Source organism: Oncorhynchus mykiss, chromosome 25 (assembly GCF_057628025.1).
Source record: "Oncorhynchus mykiss isolate SJ-2025 chromosome 25, ASM5762802v1, whole genome shotgun sequence".
Lineage (NCBI taxonomy): Eukaryota > Metazoa > Chordata > Actinopteri > Salmoniformes > Salmonidae > Oncorhynchus > Oncorhynchus mykiss.
In genome coordinates this window covers 48,008,513-48,030,677 of record NC_143046.1, presented here as the reverse complement: position 1 = coordinate 48,030,677, position 22,165 = coordinate 48,008,513, and the positions used below count along the sequence as shown (strand labels likewise).

General features: G+C 43.8%; 1 protein-coding gene and 1 long non-coding RNA gene across 7 annotated transcripts in view; one reads left to right on the top strand and one right to left on the bottom strand.

The window, feature by feature from the left end:
• LOC110505226 (protein Smaug homolog 1) overlaps nucleotides 1–22,165 on the bottom strand; it is an 86,468-nt gene that overhangs the window by 52,741 nt on the left and 11,562 nt on the right. The gene's annotated exons all lie outside the window — the stretch shown is intronic.
• On the top strand, nucleotides 1,501–20,345 carry LOC149972015 (uncharacterized). The gene is made up of 2 exons (XR_016491851.1): nucleotides 1,501–1,785; nucleotides 16,138–20,345. It is a non-coding gene; the product is annotated as an uncharacterized LOC149972015 (long non-coding RNA).

Here is a 22,165-nt window from a genome sequence, read left to right as displayed (position 1 = left end):
TGCTCTTGTGGCTGAATGGAAGCAAGTCACTGCAGCAATGTTCCAATGTTCTAGTGGAAAGCTTTCCCAGGAGAGTGGAGGCTGTTATAGCAACAAGGGGGGGGGGGGGGGGGGGGGGACCAACTCCATATTAATGCCAATGATTTTGGAATGAGATGTTTGACGAGCAGTTGTCCACATACTTTTGTCATGTAGAGTAGCTCCCTCAGAAAAGCTTGCTCAAAAGACTAACAGGAGGAGTTTGGAAGTTTAACCGAGCCAACAGACTGAGAGAAAGGGGGGAAAGCAATGGATAGTGGCCCAGAAAGAAAAACAGTCCTAATAATTTGGTGGGTGCTTATATATTTGTCCTATTTCACAAAACATTATTATAATTTTTTTCATATACCAACTCTGCCTGAGACACCCTCGCAGAGTGGGGTCACGGCCAAATGGGTTGGTCTGTACTTTTACCCACACAGAGAGAGAAAAAAAAAACAATACTGTGTTGGGCCATGGCAAGAGACCCACTGCGCCACCTACACCCACGACCAACAACTCAACAGGATTTTCCAGGAGTGGAAAAGTAACGGGACGAAGGAGGGTAAAACTTACAAAATGTCAACTTTGGAAAAGGCAATTCAGAATGAGACGAAAGACCAAGAAAGGGGGTTAGGAGCCTTCTACAAAAGAAGGAAAGAAAGACGAGAGGGGGGAATGAAAGAAGAAAATAGGGAAAAAGGTTTCCCACCCATATCCCTCCCTTTCCGAATGGACTCTCCAGCTCAGCAGTGAGGAATGCGCTGGCATACCACAGGTCCTAGCTGAAGAATGCAGTTTCCGAGCGGGGCCAGAGCTGATGCTACATCCCCAAACCGGAGCGGATTAGACAGAGGTTCTCTTTGAAATCCCCCCCCCCACCCCCACACATACACTTGCTCCAGCCCTCTGTAGCCCCAGCCCCTACCATAACAAACAACCAAACAACTTATAATATGTTCCACAGAATGGAGAGGGAGAGAAAGAAGAAGTGTGGGAGAGAGAGAGTAGGCTATTGGGAAGGAAAAAATGTAGGTACTACCCATGTCCCAATACAAATAGAAGGCTTCCTCTCATTCTCCACCATTTACACATGTACCTGAAAAGACTGGATAAGTCACTACAATCTAACTTCCACCAGAAAGTTTGTTCCATATCAGTGGTTGTTGGGAGGAAAAGGGACAAGGGAGGGAAACTAACATACCAATGTACAGTACCGGTCAAAAGTTTGGACACACCTACTCATTCAAGGGTTTTTCTTTATTTTTTACCATTTTCTACATTGTAGAATAATAGTGAAGACATCAAAATGATGAAATAACACATATGGAATCATGTAGTAAGCTATGGCTGTCCCTCAATGTCCTTCTGTAGGGTTATTTAGTTCAGCTATCACCCAGCTGTGAGCCCCTGATAGTTCAGTTCGAGAGAGACAGAGAGAGAGAGAGCGGAGAGGAGACACCAGCGCAAATGGACTGGGCTGACTCCGTTTCTAAGTATAGCAGCAGACAGGGCTGGCTTCCCGGAAGTATACTGAGCTGACACGCTAACTTGGGGGTGAGGTTTCTCCTAAGAAAGACCAGGGCTGAGGGAGGGAGGCAGGGAGAGACAGCGTGTGTGTGTAGGAGTGAGCTCATCGTAGGCCTCCCGCCTGGCCCACCCTCTCCACAAGCGGTGGCGGTACGCTGCAGGGCTGGGTCGACAGGCAGACAGGCACCCACAGGCCCAAAACCCAGAGACTTGCATCGACTCGGATCCGGGTGAAAGGTGAGGTAGGAGAATGTGTGGGTGTGTGTGAGAGAGAGATAGGAGACGTGAAGAGGGCAAAAACACACAATGAAAGAGGTTAAAAAAAGGGCAGAGAGAGAAGTGAAAGCAGGAGGGTTGGAAAGAGAGTGAACAACAAAGAAAGAAAAAAGTGAGCGAAAGAAAGAGGAAGAGAAAGAGTAAAACAGAGTGAGAAAATACTTAAAGACCTGGCCTGCAGCACTTCTAAAGAGCCAGCCAGCTAGGCAGGAAGAACTGTACTTTAGTGACTAGGATCCCTTGCTAGGCTAATCTGAAGGCTTCAGCCCCTGACTGACCCACTGACACAGAGGTAATGAGCAGACAGACAGGGCCCTGTCTCGAGCTCACACAGAGAGGAGAGGGAAGGAAAAAGGAGGGGGAGAGAGGGAGGAGAGTGAGACCATGTGTGAAAGACGAAGACATTGTGAGACTGAATAGGAAGAGAATTGTTTGTACTTTTTTATAGTAAGAACAATACATTTCACATAGCTGAATAAAATAGAAAGGATATTATTCCCCAAACGATTTCCAAGGGGGTGCGCATTCTGTGTTGAGCGGTTAACAAAAGAAACAGGTCCTCCTTTATGCTTAATTTAGAGTGATTTATGCAATTTTAGTTATGTTTTGATTACTAATACATTCTAAGGCTGCATGATGCGACTAATGATGATTTGAAAAAAAGTAACATGTAAGGCAAGCGTTTTGCTGCGCAAGCTTCAGTCTCGCACTCACAATTTGACAAGCACTTGATAATATTCTCTCCCATCAGACTATTCTCAAATTAATCTGTTATTTACATAAAGCCTACTAATATACTGTATTTGTATGTATTTAGAATGTCCCACAACAAAACCAAAAAAACATAATCCGTAGCCTGTACTGGAATAGCATATGGAGGTTAGGCCTACCTGCAGTTACGTTTTTAATATGCCAGGTAGGCTCCACCATTTGTAAATTTGAATATGTCCGTAAGCACTCCAGCCAACTGGAGCATGCTGTGTGTGTTATCCTCAAAGCGGGCGAAGGTGTTTAGCTTGTCCGGAAGCAAGACGTTGGTGTCCACAACGTGGCTGGTTTTCCCTTTGTAATCCATGATTGTCTGTAGACCCTGCCACATTCGTCTAGTGTCGGAGCTGTTGAATTGCATCTCCACTTTGTTCCGACGTTTTGTCTGTTTAATTGCCTTACGGTTAAATGCAGGGGTTCACATTTTCAGTTTTGCTTGAATGCTGCCATCAATCCACGGTTGCTGGTTTGGGTAGGTTTTAATAGTCACAGTGGAAACATCGCCTATAAACTTCCTGATGAACTCAGTCACTGTGTCCATGTATAAGTCAATGTTCTTCTCAGAGGCTACCTGGAACATATCGCTGTCCGCATGATCAAAACAATCTTGAAGCATGGATTCCGATTGGTCAGAACAGTGTTGATTAGACCTTAGCACGGGTACTTCCTGTTTCAATTTCTGCCTATAGGAAGGGAGGAGTAATTTCTGCCTTTAGGAAGGGAGTCGTGATCTGATTTGCTGAAGGGAGGGCGGGGGAGGGCCTTGTAGGCATCCCGGAAGGGGGAGTAGCAGTGATTGAGCATTTTGGCAGCGCAAGTACTACAGTCAATGTGTTGATGGAACTTCCATCAAATTTGCTTTCATAAAATCCCCAGCTACAATAAATGCGGCCTCAGGATGTGGTTTCCAGTTTGCACAAAGTCCAGTGTAGCTCAAGGACCGTCGTGGTAACGGCCTCAGGGGGAATATACACGGCTGTGACTTTAAACAAACAGAATTATCTTGGGAGGTAATACGGTCAGCATTTGATTGTGAGGTATTCTAGGTTGGGTAAACAAAAGGAGTGGAGTTTCTGTACATTATCACAATCACACCATTAGTAGTTAATCATGAAACATACACCACCACCTTTCTTTTTCCCGGAGAGTTCTTTATTCCTGTCCGCGTGATTTACTGAGAACCCAGCTGGCTGTATTGACGGGGACAGTCTTTCCGGAGAGCCATAACTCCGTGAAAAACTATGTTACAGTCCCTGATGTCACTCGAAGGAAATCCTTGAAATCCTCACCCTGAGCTTGTCTATTCAGAGACTAAACATTAGCGAGTAATATACTCGGTAGCGGTGGATGGTAAGAACGCCTTCTGAGTCGGACTACAATTCCACTCCGAATACCTCTCCCCCGCCAGCGGTGTCTTGGAGCAGCCTCTGGGATACGTTCAATTGCCCTGGGGGGAACGAACAATGAATCCAATTCAGGAATGTCGTATTCCTGGTTTTAATGCTGATTAGTTACCGCCGCTCTGATATCTAAAAGTTCTTTATGTAACACAAAGAAACATTCTGGGCTAATAATGATGTAAGAAATAACATCCAAAAAACAAAATACTGCAAAGTTGCTTAGGCAGTAGAAGCAGAGCTTCCATGTCTGTCGGCGCCATCTTGCTTTAAGCTTTCACCATCTGGCAGTCTGACGGACAGATCTGGGTTTGGCATATGTCAGGAGAATGCCATCTTCCCCAATGTGTCTTTGTGTCCTAACCTATACAGCAGGCAGACAAGTTTGCTATTTTATCTATCATAGTAGCAGGCTAACAAGAGGAAGCAGCAATCGGATTAAATTATGAAGCGAGTGGACAGAAATATATAGCTTCACTCTATCCAATCTGAACACACAGCCCAGCCTTTTCTTTACAGACAGGAAGACTAGCCAGTTAGCGTTCTAGCCAATCCAAAAAAACAGATTGCATGGAAAGTCTATTCTGTAGATGGTAAGGAGCTAGCTAGCCTAGTTGGTAGGCCCAACAAAAACACCAGCTAACATTTGCTATCCAACTAGAAAACAGCATAGCTTGTCAACAGCATAGCTAGCTATGCTAAATCATCCAGCAGAATTCATTTATTCAGAAAAAGAAAACTAATTGCATGGAAAACTTACTTTCTCTCTCCTGTGTTGATGTTTTTGACTTAAAACACTGTCGCTAAAGAAACAATCTTTCCTGTCTGGATTTTGCACACTGACCTTCTCGACCCTGTTCTTTGTGCGCTGTTACATGACATCAGTGTCAACACGTGGGCACGTTTGAGGTTGTCCTTATTTAGAGCGTAGATCTTGGCATGATGCCTTAATTCCTGTGACAAATAAATAAATAATTGCACATCCCATCCAAAAGTGAGAATGTTCCTCAACAGTGAAACCCTTGTAAGGTTACATGATTCAACCAAGCTTAATAGGCTTACAATGACAAGCACGAATGTCAAGCACAAATAACTCACAATTTTACTTTTTATTGTGTCAACTTTTTTATTATTATTGATGGTTAAGTTAATTGACTCATTGTAAAATGCACCGTTTAATGATTTAAAAATGCAAAAAGTATTTATTTGATGTTAACCATTTGTGAACCCGTTTTTGCTATTGGGCCTGGGCATCAGACTCCAGAGCCCTTTATTGCAGAGTTGTGTCAATTTCAGGACACTCTACTTCCTCTTCCACGAGGAAGAGGAAACGCATCACTGCTACCTAAAAGTACATAAAAGTGTGCTATATTCCTCCTTTCACGTTTCTGACAAGTGCTTTCCAGGGAGTGACAATGCACATGACGATATGCACATGTCACTACCGAGACTTGTATAGGAGGTGTATTAAAAATAATTTAATTGATAGCAAACCAACTTGCTTCATCAGACAGACATGGTATGTATCAAGTATTGTAGCAATAAAGCAAAGTAACTATTCCCTTCCTAATGACATCCAGTCAATTTCTAGAAGTAATTGAGTCGTTCATTGATATCCTTACCATCTCAACGGAAATCCAAGTCAACACATACCCTCCTCTGCTCTCCCGTCACCCCTGGCAATGAGGAGGAGGCGGGTCTAGAACTGAGCAGTATTACCCAGACAAGTCTGGAAGGTGGCTGTAAAAGCAATGAGAACAGGGGGAGCCGGCTGCACACAGTGACTGCAAATCCAGTCTACCTGTTGGAAACGGCTGCTGTGGCTGTAGTGGACTACTTTGTTGTGTGGCTCAGAATGTCGCAGTCCTAACTATGCCCGGAATGCGAGCCTCAAGTCCAGCCCAATTGGAGAAGCCCCAGACCTCTATTTAAGGAAATGGCTGGGGCCCATTCCGCCCCCACTCTCGACCCAGACTCATTTGGACAGGTATGATAATTATTTTCCTCTCTGGAAGAAAGCTTGATTTCCGTACCTGCTGAGAACGGAGGGAGAAAAAAAAAGAGAAAGTAGTTGGATACTTCCGTAGATGGGTCAACCAGGAGCAAAAAGGAATAGGACCCCCAAAATGACCCAGTCAAGACGTCAGTTGAATGGCAAGGCTATATGACGCACAGCAATGTACTGTATAGTAGTATAATACTGTAATAATAGTGGAACTGGCACTTCACAGCACACCACTGGACAGCGCAGTGGGCTCAAACAGAGGTGAACTGGTGAATGTCTATGTAAACTCAGCAAAAAAAAAGAAACGTCCGCAATGTCAACTGCATTTATTTTCAGCAAACTTAACATGTGTAAATATTTGTATGAACATAAGATTCAACAACAGACATAAACTGAACAAGTTCCACAGACATGTGACTAACAGAAATGGAATAATGTGTCCCTGAACAAACGGGGGTCAAAATCAAAAGTCAGTAAGTATCTGGTGTGGCCACCAGGTGCATTAAGTACTGCAGTGCATCTCCTCCTCATGGACTGCACCAGATTTGACTGTTCTTGCTGTGAGATGTTAGCCCACTCTTTCACCAAAGCACTTGCGAGTTCCCGGACATTTACGGTGGGAATGGCCCTAACCCTCACCCTCCGAGCCAACAGGTCCCAGAGACGCTCAATGGGATTGAGATCCGGGCTCGTCGCTGGCCATGGCAGAACACTGACATTCCTGTCTTGCAGGAAATCACGCACAGAACGAGCAGTATCGTTGGTGGCATTGTCATGCTGGAGGGTCATGTCAGGATGAGCCTGCAGGAAGGGTACCACATGAGGGAGGATGTCTTCCCTGTAACGCACAGCGTTGAGATTGCCTACAATAAGAACAAGCTCAGTCCGATGATGCTGTGACACACCGCCCCAGACCATGAAGGATCCTCCACCTCCAAATCGATCCCGCTCCAGAGTACAGGCCTCGGTGTAACGCTCATTCCTTCGACGATAAACGCGAATCCGACCATCACCTCTGGTGAGACAAAACCGCGACTCGTCAGTTTTTGCCAGTCCTGTCTGGTCCAGCGACGGTGTGTGCTCATAAGCGACGCTGTTTTCGGTGATGTCTGGTGAGGACTTGCCTTACTACAACAGGCCGACAAGCTCTCATTCCAGCCTCTCTCAGCCTATTGCGGACAGTCTCAGCACTAATGGAGGGATTGTGCGTTCCTGGTGTAACTCGGGCAGTTGTTGCCATCCTGTACCTGTCCTGTGTGATGTTCGTATGTACCGATCCTGTGCAGATGTTGTTACACGTGGTCTGCCAGCTGTCCGTCCCGTCTCCCTGTAGCGCTGTCTTAGGTGTCTCACAGTACGGACATTGCAATTTATTGCCCTGGCCACATCTGCAGTACTCATGCCTCCTTGTAAGGCATGTTCACGTAGATGAGCAGAGAGCCTGGGCATCTTTCTTTTGGTGTTTTTCCAGAGTCAGTAGAAAGGCCTCCTTTAGTGTCCTATGTTTTCATAACTGTGACCTTAATTGCCTACCGTCTGTAAGCTGTTAGTGTCTTAACGACCGCACCACAGGTGCATGTTCATGAATTGTTTTTGGTTCATTGAACAAACATGAGAAAGTATTTAAACCCTTTTCAATGAAGATCTGTGAAGTTATTTGGATTTTTACAAATTATCGTTGAAAGACAGGGTCCTGAAAAAGGGACGTTTCTTTTTTTATTAGTTTAGAACTGTAGAGTGGCACATATCAGACCAACCACACAGAAATACAGTGAGACACAGAGGGTGGACACGCACAACCCTCTAGAGAAGTGTGTAAAGCACAGAGCAACGGTGAGCGGGCTGTAACAGCTCATCTAGAACGCTGCAGTGACCAAATCGGTTGAACTGCATTCGTGTTCATGTGCATGTCTGTGTGTAGCTGTGTGTGGGTCTAATAGAGTCCACTCAGTGCAGATTCCAGCAGGAATGTGAGGTTGAGAGTTCCTGCACACTGCACAGACCTGAAAACATGGCATGAACCCAGGAACCAGCCTGAGCATAGGACAAACCTACAGTACAATTTGGCCATTCATTGTTCACTGCGGACAAAGGAACAGTCAAAGACAAGACCGTTCATTGGTCAGTCTGGTACCATTGTCATCGCCTGGGTACAGTACCACTACCTGACTATTTTTTTTACTAAAACAAGTACATTGTTGGCTATAACAGAATATTTTTTAAGTCAACTCTAACTTTATGGATGTTAGTTGCAGGAAAGCCTCTCAGAACATGAGCTGCTATCCAAGTGGCTACTCCTGGCTAACGTCTCTGTCCCGAAGCAAGCATAAATTAGCCTGGACCTATGCTAGGCTCATCACCCAGCTAGCTGAAGAGGTTCATCAGCCACTTCTCTGGGCTACAATATCTATTTTGCCAATTGGCCTGGATACCTTTTACTGCCAATACGGAGACCCACCAATCCTTCACGACTGGTCTACTGATGTAATCCGCCCAAGGAGGTTTTCAACAGGCTCCTCCGTCGCGACTTCCCCTGAATCCCTATCTGCTAGCCGCAGCCCGCTAGCTGTCTAGAGCATATCTGACTGTAAGCTGAAGATGTCCATCAGCCAATTTTCTTGGGCTAAAATAACAATTTTGACAATTGGCCTGGACCCTTTTACTACACGGAGCCCTGCCGGTCCATCACGACCGGTCTGCCGGCGTAACCGGCCGAGGGGGCTACAATTGACTCCTCCATCGTGAAGTTTCCCTTAAGGCCCTTCTGCTAGCCCTGGCCTTCTAGCTGTCTGAATCGCCGTGTCTCCAGCCCTCCTAGCTACTCACTAGACCCCATGATCACTTGGCTACACATGCCTCTCTCTAATGTCAAAATGCCTTGTCCATTGCTGTTTTGGTTAGTGATTGTCTAATTTCACTGCAGAGCCTCCAGCCCTGCTCAACATGCCTTAGCTAACCCTTTTGTTCCACCTCTCACACATGCGGTGAGCTCACCTGGTTTAAATGGTGTCTCTAGAGACAATACCTCTCTCATCGTCACTCAATGCCTAGGTTTACCTCCACATCCTACCATACCCTTGTCTGTACATTATGCCTTGAATCTATTCTTCTCTGACCAGAAACCTGCTCCTTTTACTCTCTGTTCCGAACGCACGAGACGACCAGCTCTTTTAGCCTTTAGCCGTACCCTTATCCTACTCCTCCTCCTCTGTTCCTCTGGTGATGTAGAGATTAATCCAGGACCTGCAGTGCCTAGCTCCACTCCCATTCCCCAGGCGCTCTCATTTGTTGACTTCTGTAACCGTAAAAGCCTTGGTTTCATGCATGTTAACATTAGAAGCCTCCTCCCTAAGTTTGTTTTATTCACTGCTTTAGCACACTCTGCCACACCCGGATGTCCTAGCTGAGTCTGGATCCTGGCTTAAGAAGGCCACCAAAAACCCAGAAATTTCAATCCCTAACTATAATATTTTCTGACAAGAGAACTGCTAAAAGGGGGCGGAGTTGCAATCTACTGCAGAGATAGCCTACAGAGTTCTGTCTTACTATCCAGGTCTGTGCCTAAACAATTTGAGATTTTAAAAATCCACCTTTTCAGAAACAAGTCTCTCACCGTTGCCGCTTGCTGTAGACCCCTAGCTGTGCCCTGGACACCATATGTGAAATGATTGCCGCTCATCTCTCGTCAGAGCTCGTACTGTTAGGCGACCTAAACTGGGACATGCTTAACACCCCGGCCGGCCTACAATCTAAGCTAGATGTCCTCAATCTCACAGAAATTATCAAATGAACCTACCAGGTACAACCCCAAATCCGTAAACCGGGGCACTCTCATAGATATCATCCTAACCAACCTGCCCTCCAAATATACCTCTGTGGTCTTCAACCAGGATCTCAGCGATCACTGCCTCATTGCCTGCGTCAGTAATAGGTCTGCGGTCAAACGACCACCTCTCATCGCTGTCTAACGCTCCCTAAAACACTTCAGCGAGAAGGCTTTTCTAATAGACCTGGCCCGGGTATTCTGGAAGGATATTGACCTCATTCCGTCAGTAGAGGATGCCTGGCTATTCTTCAAATGTGCTTTCTTCACCATCTTAAATAAGAATGCCCCATTCAAAAGAAAATTGAACAAGGAACAACCCTTGGTTCACACCAGACCTGAATGCCCTTGACAAGCACAAAAACATCCAGTGGCGTACTGCATTAGCATCGAATAGCACCCGCGATATGAAACCTTTCAGGGAAGTTAGGAACCAATATACACAAGCAGTTAGGAAAGCAAAGTCTAGCTTTTTCCAAACAGAAATTTGCATCCTGTACCAAACTCAAAAACGTTCTGGGACAATAAAGTCCATGGAGAATAAGAGCACCTCCTCCCAGCTTCCCACTGCACTGAGATAAGGAAACACTGTCACCACCGATAAATCCACAATAAATGATAATTTCAACAAGTAATTTTCTACGGCTGGCCATGCTTTCCACTGGCTACCCCTGTCAACAGCCCTGCACCCCCCACAGCAACTTGCCCAAGCCTCCCCATGTCTCCTTCACCCAAATCCAGATAGCTGAAGTTCTGAAAGAGCTGCAAAATCTAGAAACCTATGAATCTGTTGGGCTAGACAATCTGGACCCTCTCTTTCTAAAATTATCTACCACAATTGTTGCAACCCCTATTACTAGCCTGTTCAACCACTTTTTCGTATCGTCTGAGATTCCCAAAGATTGGAAAGCTGCCGCAGTCATCCCCCTCTTCAAAGGGGGTGACACTCTAGACCCAAACTGCTACAGATCTATATCTATCCTATCCTGTCTTTCTAAGGTCTTCGAAAGCCAAGTTATCAAACAGATTACCGACCATTTCGAATCCCACCGTACCTTCTCTGATAGGCAATCTGGTTTCCGAGCTGGTCATGGGTGCACCTCAGCCACGCTCAAGGTCCTAAACAATATCATAACCGCCATCGATAAGAGACAATACTGTGCAGCTGTATTCATCGACCTGGTCAAGGTTTTCGACTCTGTCAATCACCGCATTATCGGCAGACTCAACAGCCTTGGTTTCTCAAATGACTACCTCGCCTGGTTCACCAACTACTTCTCAGATAGAGTTCAGTGTGTCAAATTGGAGGGCCTGTTGTCCAGATCTCTGGCAGTTTCTATGGGTGTGCAGCCTCTGGCAGTCTCTATGGGTTAATTTCTTAGGCTCTTTTCTCTGTATACATCAATGATGTCGCTCTTGCTGCTGGTGATTCTCTGATCCACCTCTACACAGACGACACCATTCTGTATACCTCTGGCCCTTCTTTGGACACTGTGTGAACTAACCTCCAAATGAGCTTCAATACCATACAACTCTCATTCCGTGGCCTCCAACTGCTCTTAAATGCAAGTAAAACTGAATGCATGCTCTTCAACCGATCGCTGCCCGCACCTGCCCGCCCATCCAGCATCACTACTCTGGATAGTTCTGACTTAGAATATGTGTACAACTACAAATACCTAGGTGTCTGGTTAGTTTATAAACTCTCCTTCCAGACTCACATTAAGCATCTCTAATCCAAAGTGAAATCTAGAATCGGCTTCCTATTTCGCAAACAAAGCATCCTTCACTCATGCTGCCAAACATACCATCGTAAAACTGACTATCCTACTGATCCTTGACTTCGGCGATGTCATTTACAAAATAGCCTCCAACACTGCATCCAATTTGCTTAGTGGAGTCTATCACAGTGCCATCCGTTTTGTCACCAAAGCCCCATATACTATCCACCACTGTGACCTTTATGCTCTCGTTGGCTGGCCCCCCTCATTTCATATTCGTCGCCAAACCCACTGGCTCCAGGTCATCTATAAGTCTTGCTAGGTAAAGCCCCGCCTTATCTCAGCTCACTGGTCACCCAGCCATAGCACACGCTCCAGCAGGTATGTCTCACTGGTCACCCCCAAAGCCAATTCCTCCTTTGGTCGTCTTTCCTTCCAGTTCTCTGCTGCCAATGACTGGAAAGAATTGCAAAAATAACTGAAGCTGGAGACTCATCTCTCTCTCTAACTTTAAGCACCAGCTGTCAGAGCAGCTCACTGCACCTGTACAGTGGCCATCGAACTAACTCATCCGATACTGTCATTTTTTGCTCCTTTGCACCCCAGTATCTCTACTTGCACATTCATCTTCTGCACATCTTTCACTCTAGTGTGTAATTGCTAAACTGTAATTTTTTCACCACTATGGCCTATTTATTTGCCTTACCTCCCTTATCTTACCTCACTTGCACACACTGTATATAGACTTTTCTATTGTGTTATTGACTATACGTTTGTTTATTCCATGTGTAACTCTGTGTTGTTTGTGTCACACTGCTTTGCTTTCTCTTGGCCAGGTCGCAGTTGTAAATGAGAACTTGTTCTCAACTGGCCTACCTGGTTAAATAAAGGTGAAATAAAAAATAAATAAAAAAAATGTGGGGAAGGAAGGTTGTGTGTGTCAGGGCGGGAAGTGCTCCCAGTATAGTTCCTGAGCAGGCCTGGCAGAGTGGCGAGTATGTGTGACAACAAAGGAAGCATCCGGCTGAGACCACATGACGGCAGCACTCAGTGGCCCATTGAGGAGAAAAAACAACTCTACACACAAGTCTGCCCTCTTCTCCCTCAGTCTCCAACAAGAAACTACAGGCCTCAGATTAATTGCACAGTCATAGGCTACTATAAAAAGGTAAATATTAGCATAACCAAGAGCGAATACATTCAGTTAGGTGCTTGTCATTCACAGGACAGTCATATTCGCCAAAGGTAAAATACACAACCTAGGTGCAGTTTGTAAAGAGCCTTTGATCTTGCAGCAGTACTAGTGGCCGTTGAGAATACATTAACAGAGCAAAAGGGTACTTTTTAAAAACTTTTGAACACTGCAAACAGACTAGTCACTCGACAATCAGGTAGACCCTAACAAGTGTCACCTTTCAGCATAACGCTCCCGGACACACACACCTCTAAGACCCGAACACTGGTTCGTTCAAGAGACTGGAGGAGTGAGGTCAATCCCAGCCCACCAGAGTCAAAGTCCCCCAGTGTTTCCGCTGCAGTCATTTAACTGTGGGGTTGTGCCACGCAAGGCAAAATCATTGCTGCCACGGAAAATAAATATGGAACATACAGTTTGAAGATGCTAGAACAATCCACATTTACTTTTCCTCTGCAAACAAGTAATGAATAGAAAACTCAGACAACCTCATAATAGAATAGTGTTCTATGAGAGATATATATATATATTCCTCTCGAGGTGCATTCAAGTTACGATTGCCATAGGGAGGAAAACATGCATTCTGACAAGCTGTTAATGCACAACAACTCTTGGAACAGCGAGGAAAACAGCAGTTTTAAATGGTGTTTGTTAAAAAAGAGGGGGATCCCAGCATTCCATTAATTTCTCAACTCCTAAATCTGCATGAAATGCACCATATCAAACCCAGAGTTTTAGCAGTGACATGGTTAAACATATTACTGCTCTTCAATTAGCTGTGAGTACATAGGGGAGAGTGGGGCTAAATGTAACAGGTGAATTGTAGGGTAATTTAGGGGTAAAACACCAACCTACCTCAATTTATTTGGAATGATTTAAATTGTGATGAGTCATGACATTTTTTTTTTTTTAGCAAGAGTAGTGGCAAGAGTAGTGCTTGAGGTAAAAAATGGTGACATTAAGTGGTTTTAGTGAGAAGTACAGGCAGGGGCCATATTACCCCGGATGACAGGTTACCTTAAGTTACCCTAATAAGTTGGGATACATTATATTCAGTGTTTATGTAATTCATTTCTTGGGACATAACATTCATCAATAGGATGCTAACTAGTTAAAAGATTAAATTTGGGATCAAGCTAATGATTACCCCAGTAGGGTAAATGCAGATAGGTAAGATAGGTAACCTTCAGCCTTTATTTATAGCCACAATGCTGCATCAGTTGGGCTTACAGGTGATCATGCTTATTGCATACCTGATAATATGGTCCATGCATAGAATATATGCATGGTCCAAATATGTAAAAATGTTAACAATAGTTTGCCAAAATGCTATTGGGCTCATTTCTGGAGGTGGAAATTCGATTTTTGATGGTGTCAGCACATTCATTCATTTTGGAGGAGGAATATGTCCTTTTAAAAAGTCTGAACTGATCTTCTCAGTCCTTCTTCCCAGAGCTCCAGAACAAGGGGTAGAGGGACCCCCCCTCAAATTTGGACTCATTAGACCAAAGGACAGATTTCCAATGGTCTAATGTCCATTGCTCGTGTTTCTTGGCCCAAACAAGTCTCTTCTTCTTCTTATTCGTGTATTTTAGTAGTGGTTTCTTTGCAGCAATTCAACCATGAAGACCTGATACCCGACAGTCTCCTCTGAACAGTTGATAATGAGATGTGTCTGTTATTTGAACTCCGTGAAGCATTATTTGGGCTGCAATATGAGGTGCAGTTAACTGTAATGGACTTATCCTCTGTAGCAGAGGTAACTCTGGGTCTTCCTTTCCTGTGGCGGTCCGCATGAGAGCCAGTTTCATTATAGCGCTTGATGGTTTTTGCGACTGCACTTGAAGAAACCTTAAAAGTTGAAATGTTCCGTATTGACTGACCTTCATGTCTTAAAGTAATGATGGACTGTCGCTGCTCTTTGGATATTTGAACTGTTCTTGCCATAATATAGACTTGGTATTTTACCAAATAGGGCTATCTTCTGTATAATACCCCTCCCTTGTCACAACACAACTGATTGGCTCAAACACATTAAGAAGGAAAGACATTTCACAAATTAAATTTTAACATGGCACACCTGTTAATTGAAATGCATTCCAGGTAACTACCTCATGAAGCTGGTTGAGAGAATGTCAAGAGTGTGCAAAGCTGTCATCAAGGCAAAGGGTGGCAGCTTTGAAGAATCTCCAATATATATCTCCACTTTTTTGGTTACTATATGGTGTTATTTGATCATTTTGATGTCTTCTACAATGTAGAACATAGTAAAAATAAAAAGGTGTGTCCAAACTTTTGACTGGTACTGTACATCAATGGCTCTATTGTCTCCATCACATACAGTATGCTACATAAAGGCTGTTATACCGGCCTGTAGCGGACAGTCAGTCCTGTCCCTGGCCAACCCCATGCTTGGTGCTCTGTGTTCCCAGCTTGTCCTCTTGATGTCTCAGCAGTGCTTGCAGTGAGTGCACACATAGTTAGTTGGGTTCTGGATGGCGCCCAAGCCCAGCTTCTGTATACAATGAAACACACTGTTTAATGCCACCAAGAATGTCCAGCTGCCTCAGGAGAAAGGGCAGGGCTAGGGGCTATATAGGGAAATATCAAATGATCTGTGTCTGCTGCTTATTCATCAATGGGTGTAGCCAATGTGTTTCACCTGTCGGACATAGGGTGGAGACTGAACTATATTACATGCGGAGTCTCGGACACCAAGTGCTGATACGTTCACACCTTCAGTCAAACCACACAGCTGCTAAAAATGGTTAGAGCGACCGATAGAAGCAGGGTTTCAGCCGTCGTGGCATAGGTGGGGCACCCCTTCCGTTGTTCCATTGGTCTCAACCTAGAAGCTGTGTTCCAGCATATAGCGATTTAATTTCAACGGGTTTGGGTCGAACCAAATCAAATCTACGGGGAGGGAGATCACATAGCTCCATTTGGCAGCAGATGGTCGACAATATCTTAACACACCCCTCCGTGCAGAATGCTCAACAGAAATTAGTTTCCCAAAATCCATACCAGTCCACTGGTAACGCATCAAAAGTCCAAAGCACTAAACACTGCTTCACTTGGAACAACATTTGGCTGCATAAACCATGCAATAAAACTCCTGTTTCTGTAGCATGAGGCAGTTTAAGGTACAACTACACTCCCTGGACAGGACTGCTAGTTTATCGCAGGGCCTTACCCTTAATCTATCTCCTGAATGCCAAGCAGAGACGCATCAGGTTCTTAGTCAGCGTCTCCTGACCCCTCCTGTCTCAGCCTCCAGTATTTATGCTGCAGTAGTTTGTGTCGTGGGGCTAGGGTCAGTCTGTTAGATCTGGAGTACTTCTCCAGTCTTATCCGGTGTCCTGTGTGAATTTAAGTATGCTCTCTCTAATTCCCTCTTTCTCTAGGAGGACCTGAGCCCTAGGACCATGCCTCAGGACTACCTGGCATGATGACTGTCAGTCCACCTGGCCGTGCTGCTGCTCCAGTTTCAACTGTTCTGTCTGTGGCTAAGGAACCCTGACCTGTTCACCGGATGTGCTACCTGTCCCAGACCTGCTGTTTTCAACTCTCTAGAGACAGCAGGAGCGGTAGAGATACTCTCAATGATCGGCTATGAAAAGCCAACTGACATCTACTCCTGATGTGCTGACTTGTTGCACCCTCGACAACTACTGTGATTATTATTATTTGACCATGCTGGTCATTTATGAACATTTGAACATCTTGGCCATATTCTGTTATAATCTCCACCCGGCACAGCCAGAAGAGGACTGGCCACACCTCATAGCATGGTTCCTCGCTAGGTTTCTTCCTAGGTTTTGGCCTTTCTAGTGAGTTTTCCCTAGCCACCGTGCTTCTACACCTGCATTGCTTGCTGTTTGGCTGGGTTTCTGTACAGCACTTTGAGATATCAGCTGATGTAAGAAGGGCTATATAAATACATTTGATTTGTAATGACTCGGCCGTGCGTGGATTGAACTCCCAATCTAAAAATCTTACCACAAGTTGGAATCAAGAAGTGAATGAATCATATGACCACAGACAAAATATTGATCCATGTGTAAACCTATTCCTCAAGCAGATAAATCAAAATCACATCTTTTGTACAAAAATGTTTCCAGGTCAAGAAAATGGTGTCTGACTTGACGTCAGTACTTTCATTCAGGCTCGACTCAAACTACAGTAACTTCAAAAAGTATCCATACCTCTTGACTTATTCCACATTTTGTGTTACAGAAGGAATTGAAAATTTATTATTTCTCTGACCTACACACAATATCCCCTAATGACAGTGAAAACGCATAATGACAGTGTTTTTAGAAATGTTTGCAAATATATTGAAGATGAAATACAGAAATCTCATTTACACAAGTATTCACACCTGAGTCAATACTTTGTAGAAGCACCTTTGGTGACGATTACAGCTTTGAATCGTCTTGGCTGTATCAGCCTTTCACATCTGGATTTCAGGATTTTTTCAAATTCTTCCTTGTAGATTTTCTCAAGCTCTGTTAAATTAGATGGGGAGCAGCAGTGAACAGCAATCTTCAGGTCTTTCCACAGATTTCAATGCGATTCAAGAGATAGCGCTTTGCATGCCGGCCAAATATTTACATTTTTGTCTCAATACACCACAGAATCTTTTGCATTATGATCTCAGTCATTCACGTGCCTTTCTGCAAACTCTTTTTCTCAGGACTTGGTGAAGTACTGTAGAAATGGTTGTCCTGGTAGGTTCTCCCATCTCAGCTAAAAGAACTCTGTAATCCTGTCAGTTCTTAGTCACCTCCCCGACCAAGGTCCTTCTTGCCCAGTTTGGTTATACGGCCAGCTCTAGGCAGAGTCTGGGTAATTCCATTTGTTGGAAACTTTTAACATTCTATAAATTATTTTATACCCTTCCCCAGATATATGCCTCACCACAATTATCTTGGAGATCTACAGACAGTTCCTTGGAGTTCATGGTGTAGTTTTTGCTCTGACATGCACTGCCAACTGTGGGACCTTATATAGACAGGTGTGTTTCTAACTAAATGTCCAAAGAATTGAATTGGCTACAGGTGGACTCCAAGTTGTAGTGACATCAAGGATGATCCAAGGAAATCAGATGCACCCGAGTTCAATTTGGAGTGTCATAGTAAAGAGGTGTGTATACTTATGTAAATGAGATACAGTACTTGTATTTAATTTTCCAAAAATTTGAACAAATGTCATTATGGGGCATTGTGTAGATGGGTGAGAATTCAGGATTTAAACAACAAAATGGGGAATAATTGAAGCGGTATGAATACTTTGAGGGCATTAGTGGCAGTGTGGTTCCCAATAGTCATTCGGAAGAGCTACAAAGAAGAGCTTCCTCAGTCACCATTTCTTTCTTTCGGTGAAGTCAAGATTTTGGGCTGCTGTGAGAGTTGGGAAGGGGAAAAATGTGATGTTTGATTCCGACTGTTCAGAGATGAGACTAGAAGGGATTTTGTTTTGCAGGTCCTCTGACCCACCATTTCAGAGGTTCAGTATGAGTTCACAGAACATGGAGCCGAGTGGCCAGAAATAAACTGTTTGCTCATGAGTTGGTGCAATGAAATAGTTCGGCACCCAAACGTGAGACAAGCACACTCTTCTCTCCAGCTAGACGACTGGAAGGTGAGATTTATTTATTCTTCAGAAGAGCAGCTGGAAGGAGGAGGAAGGTGAAGAGGAGGGTTGAGGCCGGGGAGAGCAAGTCTGGGGTGTTAGCCACTGTAGAACGGGGGTGTCTGGGAAAGCGGTGGGAATAGTAGTTTCTGGGGTTGGAGGTTCAGCTTCAAATTCCACTTCACCCACTACTACTATTTCACTAATCTCTAAAGTTAAATGTGGCTCCATCCTGGAGGACATATAGTTTACATATACAGTGCCTTCCGAAACTATTCACACCCCTTGAATTTCACATTTTGTTCTGTTACAGTCAGGATTTTAAATGGATTAAATTGATGGCCAACACACAATACCCCATTATATCAAAGTGGAATTATACTTTAGAATTGTTTCCTAACTATTTAAAACTATAAAGCTGAAAGGTCTTCAGTCAATAAGTATTCATTCGCATCGTATAGTCCCCGCGATATGCAACTTCTCAGGGAAGTTAGGAACCAATATATATACAGGCAGCCTATATACAGGCAGCGGTCATCCCCCTCTTCAAAGGGGGAGACACTCTAGACCCAAACTGTTACATATCTATATCTATCCTACCCTGCCTCTCTGAAGTCTTCGAAAGTCAAGTTAACAAAACAGCTCACCGACCATTTAGAATCCCACCGTACCTTCTCCGATATGCAATCTGGTTTCTGAGCTGGTCATGGGTGCACCTCAGCCACGCTCAAGGTCCTAAACGATATAACTGCCATCGATAAAAGACAGTACTGTGCAGCCGTATTCATCGACCTGGCAAAGGCTTTCGACTCTGTCAATCACCACATTCTTATCGTCAGACTCAACAGCCTTGGTTTCTCAAATGACTGCATTGCCTAGCTTCCAACTGCTTTTAAAATGCTAGTAAAACAAAACGCATGCTCTTCAACCGATCGCAGCCCGCTCCCGCCCACCCGACTAGCATCAATACTCTGAACGGTTCCGACATACGTATTTGTAGTTGTCCACATATTCTAGGTGTCTGGTTAGACTAAAATCTTCTTCCAGACTCACATTAAGCATCTCCAATCCGATATAAAATCTAGAATCGGATTCCTATTTCACAACAAAGCATCCTTCACTCATGCTGCTAAACATACCCTCGTAAAACTGACTATCCTACCGATCGTTGACTTTGGCGATGTCATTTACAAAATAGCCTCCAACACTCCACTAAGCAAATTGGATGCAGTCTATCATAGTGCCATCCGTTTTGTCACCAATAGCCCCATATACTACCCACCACTGCAACCTGTATGCTCTCGTTGGCTGGCCCTCGGTACATATTCGTTGCTAAACCCACTGGCTCCAGGTCATCCAAGTCTTTGCTAGGTAAAGCCTCACCTTATCTCAGCTCACTGGTCACCATAGCAACACCCACCAGTAGCACCCGCTCCAGTAGGTATATTTCACTGGTCATCCCCAAAGCCAACTCCTGCTTTCCTTCCAGTTCTCTGCTGCCAATGACTGGAACGAATTGCAAAAATCAGTGAAGTTGGTGTCTTATAGCTCACTCACTAACTTTAAGCATCAGCTGTCAGAGCAGCTTACCGATCATTGCACCTGTACACAGCCCATCTGTAAATAGCCCACCCAACTGCCTCATCCCCATATTGTTATTTATTTTTGCTCTTTTGCACCCCAGTATCTCTACTTGCACATTATCATCTACACATCTATCACTCCAGTTTTAATGCTAAATTGTAATTATTTTGCCACTATGGCCTATTTATTTACTTACCTCCCTAATCTTACATTTGCACACACTGTATATTGCTTTTTCTATTGTGTTATTGACTGTACGTTTGTTTATTCCATGTTTAACTCGTGTTGTTTGTGTCGCACTGCTTTGCTTCATCTTGGCCAGGTCACAGTTTTAAATGAGAACTTGTTCTCAACTGGCCTACCTAAATAAAAGGTGAAATAAAAAATACAAAAATTCAACCGCTTCCTTGTGGCAAGCCTAAATATGTTCAGGAGTAAAAATGTGCTTAACAAGTCACATAATAAGTTGCATGGACTCACTCTGTGTGCAATAACAGTGCTTAACATGATTTTTGAATTACTACCTCATCTCTGTAACCCACACATGCAGATAACTGTAAGGTCCCTCAGTCAAACAGTGAGTTTCTAAACACAGACTAAACCAAAGACCAGGGAGGTTTTCCAATGCCTCGCAAAGAAAGGAACCTATTGGTAGACGTTGAATAGCCCTCGGTCACTACAAAGATACTCATTTGACGGAGAGGAAGGCAACTGCTCAGGGATTTTAAAACATTTACAAAGTAATGGCTGTGTTAGCAGAAAACTTGATCAACAACATGGTAGTTACTCCACAATACAAACCTAAAACAACAGCCTGTACAGAATACAAAATATTCCAAATCATGAATCTTGTCTGCAATAAGACACTAAAGTAAAAGTGCTAAAAACGTGACAAAGAAATTAAGTTTGTCTTGAATAAAGTGTTATGTTTGGGGCAAATCCAACACAACACATCACTGAGTACCACTTCATATGTTCATGCTGCATCATGTTATGGGTATGCTTGTCATCGGGCAAGGACTAAGGATATATTTTTTTAAATCCTAGAGGATAACCTGGTTCACTCTGATTTCCAATAGACACTGGTAGACAAATTCACCTTTCAGCATGACAATAACCTAAAACACAAGGCCAAATATACACTGGAATTGCTTACAAAGATGACATTGAATATTCTTGAGTGGCTTAGTTACAGTTTTGACTTAAATCGTCTTGAAAATCTATGGCAAGACTTGAAAATGGCTTTCTAGCAATGATCAACAACCAACCAGCTTGAATAATATATATTTGTTTTTATAAATGTGCAAATATTACACAATCCAGATGTGCAAAGCTCTTACACTTTCCCAGAAATATTCAGCTGTAATCGCTGCCAAAGCTGATTCTAACATGTATTGAATCAGGGGTGTGTGGTTACTTATGTAAATGAGATCTTCATATATTTAATTTAATACATAATACATTGCTAACATTTCTAATAACATGTTTCACTTTGTCATCATGGGGTGTTGTGTGTAGATAGGAAAACGTTTTTCTTTATTTATTTCATTTTAAATTCAGGCTGTAACAACAAAATGTGGAATAAGTCACAGGGTATGAATAATTTCTGAAGGCACTGTATTTATAAAAATTACTTTTATAAAAGTCCAATGTGGTAACCAGAACTTCACGGTTTTGCATTAGTTATGATTTGATGCTGGTCACTAGTGCACTGACTTTTCAATACACTTGGCCCTGGTAGAAGAAAATGGCACCCCACAAATACAACAAGATATTGAAGCTGTCCTAACATAACTCCCTATTATTTTTCCTTCATCATAATTTCCTACACCATTACTTTTTTTTATTCCATTTGGAAAGCCCTATTATATCCCCTGCGTTCATGCTCTTACTTCCCAACTATGTTCCATGTCCACATTCCTAGACAATATCCCCATCACCGGAACCCATTTACAACGTCAGCAAGGAATGCTGTTTTCCGTCCATGCTTTTTCCATCAGCGGTAGTAGGCCAAGTGAAGGCAGGGGGAGTATGACGTCTGAAATGAGGTGACCAACAGCAGATGATTATAGGCTACAACATGCAGTGAACCAAACAATTGGGAAAGGTGGTAAAGCGATAAGCCTGGTGCCAGGTCTGTTTGCGCCATCCCTTAGTTGGGATCACAATGACCACAGGAGTTGGCAAAACAGCACATACAGAACCCGGCAAAAA